Below are 6943 nucleotides of genomic sequence, written 5' to 3'. Positions count from 1 at the left end.
TTCTTCTTCTTTTTTTTTTTTTTTTTTGTAAGTCGAGATGACTAACAGCAGGTTTCCATGCTGTTGGGAATGAGCTCCCAGAGATGGTGAAGTTGATGATACAGGAGAGGAAGGAGGCTTTGCAGGACCAGGGCTCCAGAGGGGTGTAGGTTGGCCTTTGATGGAAATGTGGATTTGCCTCCAGCAGGAGTTGTCAGATTTGCAAGGGCATCAGAATTGACCCAAGGGCTTATTAAAACTCAGAATTCTGGACTCCACCCCAAAGTTTCCAGGCCTGCGATCTGACCTGTGAATTTGCATTTCTTCCCAGTTCCCAGGGGCCCCTGATGCTGCTGGTCCAGGACCACACTCTGAGAACCATGGACTTAGAGTGAGCCAGTGGGAGGGAGAATATGTAAACCCAGATGCTCAACAGAAGAGAGGCGTGGTGGGGGGCTGACCATGCCCTCCGGTGCTTCTGATTTCCTGGTTAAGTAGGAAGCCAGGCTCCCTGCTGAAATGGGGGAGAGAAGAGAAGGCTGTGGGCACCTGAGGAGAGAGGAAAGGCTGGGGAAATAGTCATTGAGAGGAGATGGTAAAGAGAGTAAACTCGAGCGGAGAGATCACGGGCAGGACATCAATCACTGCAGTCCACTGGAGCTTCTCCATCATGAATTTCAAGGGAGCTCAGGCAGCATGCTGTGTTTTGTCCCAGCTCTATTCAGTAGGCAGAGGGCTGGATTTCAGAGGAGTCGTTTTGCTGAGTGAGTGTGAGCAGGTATGACAAAGCAGGAGGGCAAGAGAGTCTAAGGGGCAAAGACAAATAGCAGTGAGTGCCCAAGGCAGGGGAGCTGAGAAAGGAGGGGAGAGAAAGGAGAGGCTGGCGGTGCACGAGACGGGAGGTGGGGACTGAGCCTGAGCGGCACCAGCCTGGGCCCTCAGCAAGAGGGGATTTCAGTCAAAGACAGTAGGAGGGCTGGCCAGGCGGTGGGAAGAAACCAAGAGTGGACCATGTGAACTCTTGGCTCTGATCAGTCCACCCCAGCCCTGGGGACTTGCTAACTCCCCGTGTCACTGGGCTTTCACCTCTGCCCTGAGCGGGCCCCTGAGCCGCCCAGCTGCCCCACCGCCTTCTGGGAACAGACAGCAAGGACCGTGGATCCGAGTCTGTCCTCCAGGGTCAGGGTCTGCCAGGTCAGAAGGGCAACGAAGCCCAGACGAAGACAGCAGCCACAGCATGCCGGGTCTAGCCCACGTGGGGGAGGCCCCTCTGATTGTGTATTTAGCTGCCGGCTGTGTTACGGAGACCCCACAGGCTGCAGGATGGATTCTGATCCTTGATCAGAGTCTTATCAGGGGTCATGAGACTCATCCCACCAAGGTGGACCCTCGTGTCCTTTGGGGGATTCAGAGCTGCCCTAAGCAGATCTGTCTGGAAAAAGAATCCTCCATTGTGGGCTGCCTCGTGTTTATTGTTCTGCCTTCTACCGTGTCTTAACCTCTCTGTTGTGTTTCCCGTGAGCAGATCCCCAGCAAGGAGGCCTCAAGACCTCTCCCGTCTTGGTCCCCAGCCCGCTCCAGATGTTCCACAATATTCTAGACCACGCTTCCCTGCATGTTTTGGCTTCGCATTGAAGCTGATTGTGAATTTAGAGGAAGCATTTGTGAACATTTATTTAACATCCTTTGGCATTAAAAAAATGAAACACCTACATAGTCAAGATTATCTAGGCTTGTTGAAGGTTTTCACTGACAAAATCGAAGTATTCCATTATGCTGCTTTTCTGGATGGATGATAATGATTCCCTCGAAAAAACAAGATCTTTGGCTTCTGTGCAGCATTCCTGCATAGCGCTTAACTATGTTATTTGGAAACGCTGGAGAATAAATCTGAAAGGCCAAGTCGTGTGCTGGCTGTGAGCAGCTCAGCCCTGGGTGATTGCAGAACCCCAGACAACAAGGAACGCATTCAGATAAAATATCAATAGAACGAAATGAAAACATATTTCTCTTTCCCTTAGGCCACCTCCTTGTGCATTTGACACATGGATGCTTCTGTCTTAGGGTAACCTCGTCTGTGTCCTTGTGGGACGTGAAACCGTGGGTGTAACGCTAAGCCTTAAATTCATTTATTATACTGGTGGGATAATTTGCTATTGAAAAAAAAAAAAAAAAAAAAAAAAAAAAACTGGGTCTTCCCTTATGTTCCTGTCTGTTTGTCTTGCTGTCATGTTTCTGCCCCTGCCATGAAGGATCTCCTCAGGGCTGTGTGCCCTGACATCCGTCAGAAAGGACGGTGGTTTCCCGCATTTGGAAGCACCTTCCAGCTGGAGGGGAAACTAGAGATCACCCGCGTGGGTGTGATAGTCCCACACTCGTGGAGAAGAAGCCACTGTTTCTTTTCTTTCTGCCTTTCTCTTTCTTTCTTTCTTTCTTTCTTTCTTTCTTGCTTTCTTGCTTTCTTGCTTTCTTTTCTTTCTTTTTGACAGATCACTGGCTACTTCCGTTGTAAGCGTCTGGCTTTGGCTAGCATGTATTCACACCTACTTTGTATTGGCGTTGTATTTGGCCCTTAAAATATGTCATTTTAGTTGAATTATTCCATGCAATCTCATCCCAACTCAGACGGCATGTGTTCTTGCTTGAGATGCAGAGAAGAGCGATGAACTTGTCTCTGTCGAGGCAGGAGTACGCGATGGTCTCAGTCCACGTTCAGTGTTGGTCCAAGCCTCGTGATGGGCACTTCAATTGTGTTTTATTTAAATAACTGAATACCATTTTTATTACTATAAAAGCTACATAGGCTCCTTGTAGAGAAATTTTAATGCTATAAAAAGTAAAATTAAAGTTGTATTTCTGCCACCCAGAGACAAGAACTGCGAACTCATTGCTTTTTCTAGGGTGTGTATGTGTGTGTGTGTGTGATTTTAATGTATTCAGGTTCAAACCACAAATAAATTTTATATTCTACTCTTTAATCACTTGATACTGTATTGTGAGCATATTTTCCTGTTGTTAAATTTTTCCAAAGCATGGCTATTTTAAGGAACTTCATGGCTGCATCATGACTTATTTAACATTTTCCCTTGCTGGTGGCTGTCAGTTTCTCTTTTGATTTTGAAAAGGTTCCATAAGCACATCTACCCATACATCTCGGTTGAAATTTCTGATTCCTTCTCTAGGCATGGTTTCTAAAGCTGGGATTACTGGATCCTGTGCCATGTGCTCTTGTTTGAGACAACTCGAACATTTTTTTTATCACGCAAGATACTCTGAGGACAGTATGGGTGTGAATGATCTGGTGCTTGCCTGTCTTCTTGGGGGTTGACAATGTTTGCGTATTTGTATATAGGCGTAGGGGACATACATGTTAGTGAATAATGGTAATTCTCAGATTTACCTTTTTCTTAGCAGAAATTCTTCCTAGACTCAAGTCATAAGCTGACTGAGCCTTACTTTTGTTGGACATGCAAGTTTTGTCTCTTTAGATGGCCTTCACAGGTATTTTAGAAAGATTGTTGGGAGCAGTTCAAAAATGCTAGCCAGAAATTATTTTGATCTTGAAAACCCCAATCTAACCAGGACATTTTAATCTGAAAGATACTTTTGAAGGTGATCTTTGAAGCTTCTATAGACCGGAGTATTCTCCTAAAAAGCAAAGAAAGCCTGTGGCAAATACGAGAAGGCAGTCCTATAGGGGGACAGAAGAGTGACTGTCACATTGACATACTTTTGTGAAGACTTCAAATACATAAGTGATTTATAATCCTTCTGGAATTAGGGGGAAACATGATGAATCTTCCAAAATCCAACTTTGTCTCCCATTCATTTTCTCCGCTCCCTCTGTTCCCAAGGTCCCTTGTCACCCTTCCTGACTGACTGGTTAAACACATAACCATTTAATTTACTTTGACTCGCATCCCTACGGAAATCGAGGGAGGAAGAAGGCTAGGAGGTCATTTCAATTTTCTCTTTAATCTTTTGTGCCTTCCCTTTAATCCTCCCTAAACTGTAAAGTAATTAGATTCTTGCATTATTTTACTTTTTGAACTTCTACAAACATTCGCTTTTATTTTCCATATTATTTTAGTAGCTACACAATGCTCCTCTCGATGGGTAAGGAGCACGCAGCAATTCGTGTGAAAATGGTCTGTTTTATGTTTATTTCCTCCTCCTCCTTCCTTGCAGAGTCTAACGCCCCGTCATCGTGGGGTTCCTGACTTTCATTCTTTGTCGTATGCTGGGGTTCTCAGGGCTTTGCTCTTCCCCATGCTTCCCTTTGTTCTGATTCTCGCCGCTGCTTCTCTTCCCGCTCTGCCCCTCGGCGAAGTCGGTGCTCAGATGTTCTTGCACATCTGGTCCATTTATAGACAATAACTTCCGACTGTTGGCTTCCTTCTCTCGGTTTTTGTTGGCATTCGTGGAGTCCTAGAGTGAATGCTGGCGTTGCTGTTTTCCCTCATCCGTAATATCTCTCACACCACTTCTTCAGTGATGTGCCTGAGTCTACTTCTTCGGTTTCATTTTAAATCCCACAAAACGAATCCTCCAAAGGGTAAGCTTAAGCGAGATTTCGATATGAACCCTGGGAATGCATACTTGGCCCCAAGAGCTACCTTCTATTTTTACAAGTTCATCTACTTTTTTTCTATGATATGGTTATGTATAAAGAAGTTTTCTGGAATATTCTCTTTTGTGATCGTGGTGTAAATTTCTATTAGAGGATTCCAGTGAGAAAAGGCAATAGGACATGTTTTTTCTTTTTTTCTTTCTTTTTGATAGGAATTCCCCGAAGAGAATTCTTTGTTTCTAATTCAGACTCACCTTCTCATCCCTGAGGAGATAGTTCCTGTGTAAGGTTAGAGACAAGAAACTCTCACAAAATGCAAATTATTCTCCATTCTCAGAAGGAGAACGTTTTTTTGGAAAGAGATCCTCTCCCGGAGTGGTGTGAAGTTTGTCACTCTTTCCCAGATTCCAACAAGTAGGTGTCAGGCCTAGGTCTGTCAGCGGCTCTGGTGCTAGCTCTTAAAAAAGGAGGGATGAAAGGAAAAAATTCAGATCATTGCAAACTTTCACATAGAAACTGATTTTGGAAAAATGAAGCTTTTCAAGACAACTTACTGGTTCTGGGTTGCGCTGTACTCAGACCTCAAGCACGTACTCCCATAAATCGGGTCTTGTTCTGGTTGGGAAAAGATGCATCACTAGCAAGATAGTTAAGTTTGAAATGCTGTAACATCTAATATTTTTTTTCCCCTGGGAAGCTGGTGATACGAACCAGGTTTTAGTAATATTAATAACTAAAATCGGGGTCCTTTGACTCCGATATAAAAGATATAAAAGGTACAAGATCCTGTTTTGTGCCTTTATAGGCAGAAATTCCTTTGGATAGGTGTTTTGTTTCTTAGGGATCTTTTATCTGGGAGGCTGTGTCGGCAGGCACAGGATCCGAGAGCCGGGCGTTGGGCAGGCTGAAGACGCACCCCTGGAAGGCTCCACATGCTTGGTGGAGGTGGAAGGAGTTCAGACAAAATTTCTATTATCAAGGTGGGGCTGGGGAAAGGCTCCCGCATCCCCATGATGCAAGGGCAGGCAGTGATCTGCTGCACACTTTTCCTTTGTCCAGGGCTCTGAGCGTCCAGGAGAACGATGGGGAGCGGTGCAGGACTCAAGGGGACCCACATGACCCAGCTCAAAGACTGTGTTATTTAAAGTCTTCCTGGTTCGCATAGCTCTGTCCCTCCAGTGGAGCCCAAGGGACTAGCCCCAGGATTTAGAAATGTCCGAGTTCAGGGTTCTGGAAGACGGTTCAGTGGAGCTCCACGGAAAGCTGGGTGAAGCGTCCTTCAGGAGCAGAAACTGCGGAGCCAGGACAAGGTGCCGTCTGAACGTTTATGCCTCGTTTTATTGCAGCAATTACTGGCTGTCTAGTAACAGGGTAGTGATTACTACTGCGACCCTCGCAACCCTGTGTTTGAGGACACACATGCCTAGTTAGAGAGTGGGCATAGAGAATCACAGCCTGCTGGATAACAGACGAAAGGCCCTAAAAGGCTACATAAAAATATTTCAAAGGGCAGAAGGAGTTTAGGGAAAATGACAAATGGTTCTCCTTTAAAGTGAGTCCATAAGAAGCCTATCTATGAAAAAGCTAAGCATTGCCGTAAGGAGTATAGGCCGGTGGGAGGAACTGAGATTCGAATGGCTAGCAGAGGAGCTGGCAGCTTCTTGGTATCGGCGGAGCCCAAATCAGCATGCATCAGCAGGATCAGAGGTATCAGTGCTGTGAGCCCCAGGGTTCAACAGGTGCAGGAGTTCTACGCCTTCACTAGATCTTCAATGGCAACTTTGTTAAGCTCAGCAGGGCTACAGTTAACAGGCTAAGGACTGTGGAACCATATAGAGCATGGGGGGACCCAACCCTGCAGTTGATGAATGAATTGATCTACAAACGTGATTATGGCAAAATCAACAAGAAGCAGATTGCCCTGACAGATAACACATTGATCATTCCATCTCTTAGTAACCGGGGCATCATCTGCATAGAGGATCTGATTCCTGAAATCTATACCATTGGAAGACATTTCAAAAGAAGCAACTTTTTACAGACCTTCAATTATCTTCTCCACAGTGGGGGAATGAAGTAGAAGACCACCCGCTTTGCAGAAGGTGGAGATGCTGGCAACGGGGAAGAGCGGATCAATAGGTTATTAGGATGAACTAAGGTGTCTACTAGGATTATTTCTGTAATCTGGTCAGTTAATAAAAGACCACTTTCAAATTGAAAAAAAAAAATAAGGTGAATACGTAAGAACGAAGAAAATTATCAGAATTATTTTGTAAAGGTCTTAACACAATTTCTTCTGCCCTGAAATTTTCAAGTGGCAGAGAGAGTCCACCATTTGTATAAAGGAAGGGTAAGTTCCTATTTTCCTGTATCAAAGTGGGTTTTTTTTTTTTT

The 6943-nt window shown here is 45.0% G+C and overlaps 1 pseudogene; it reads left to right on the top strand.

Moving 5' to 3' along the window:
- Window positions 1-6701, top strand: part of LOC132028160 (60S ribosomal protein L7-like) — an 81062-nt pseudogene extending 74361 nt beyond the window's left edge.
- Window positions 6702-6943: the final 242 nt, after the last annotated feature.

The sequence above is a fragment of the Mustela nigripes genome, chromosome 12 (genome assembly GCF_022355385.1).
Source record: "Mustela nigripes isolate SB6536 chromosome 12, MUSNIG.SB6536, whole genome shotgun sequence".
In the NCBI taxonomy this organism is placed as follows: Eukaryota; Metazoa; Chordata; class Mammalia; order Carnivora; family Mustelidae; genus Mustela; species Mustela nigripes.
Note: the sequence above shows the minus strand (reverse complement) of the source record. Positions and strands in the feature narration are given on the sequence as shown.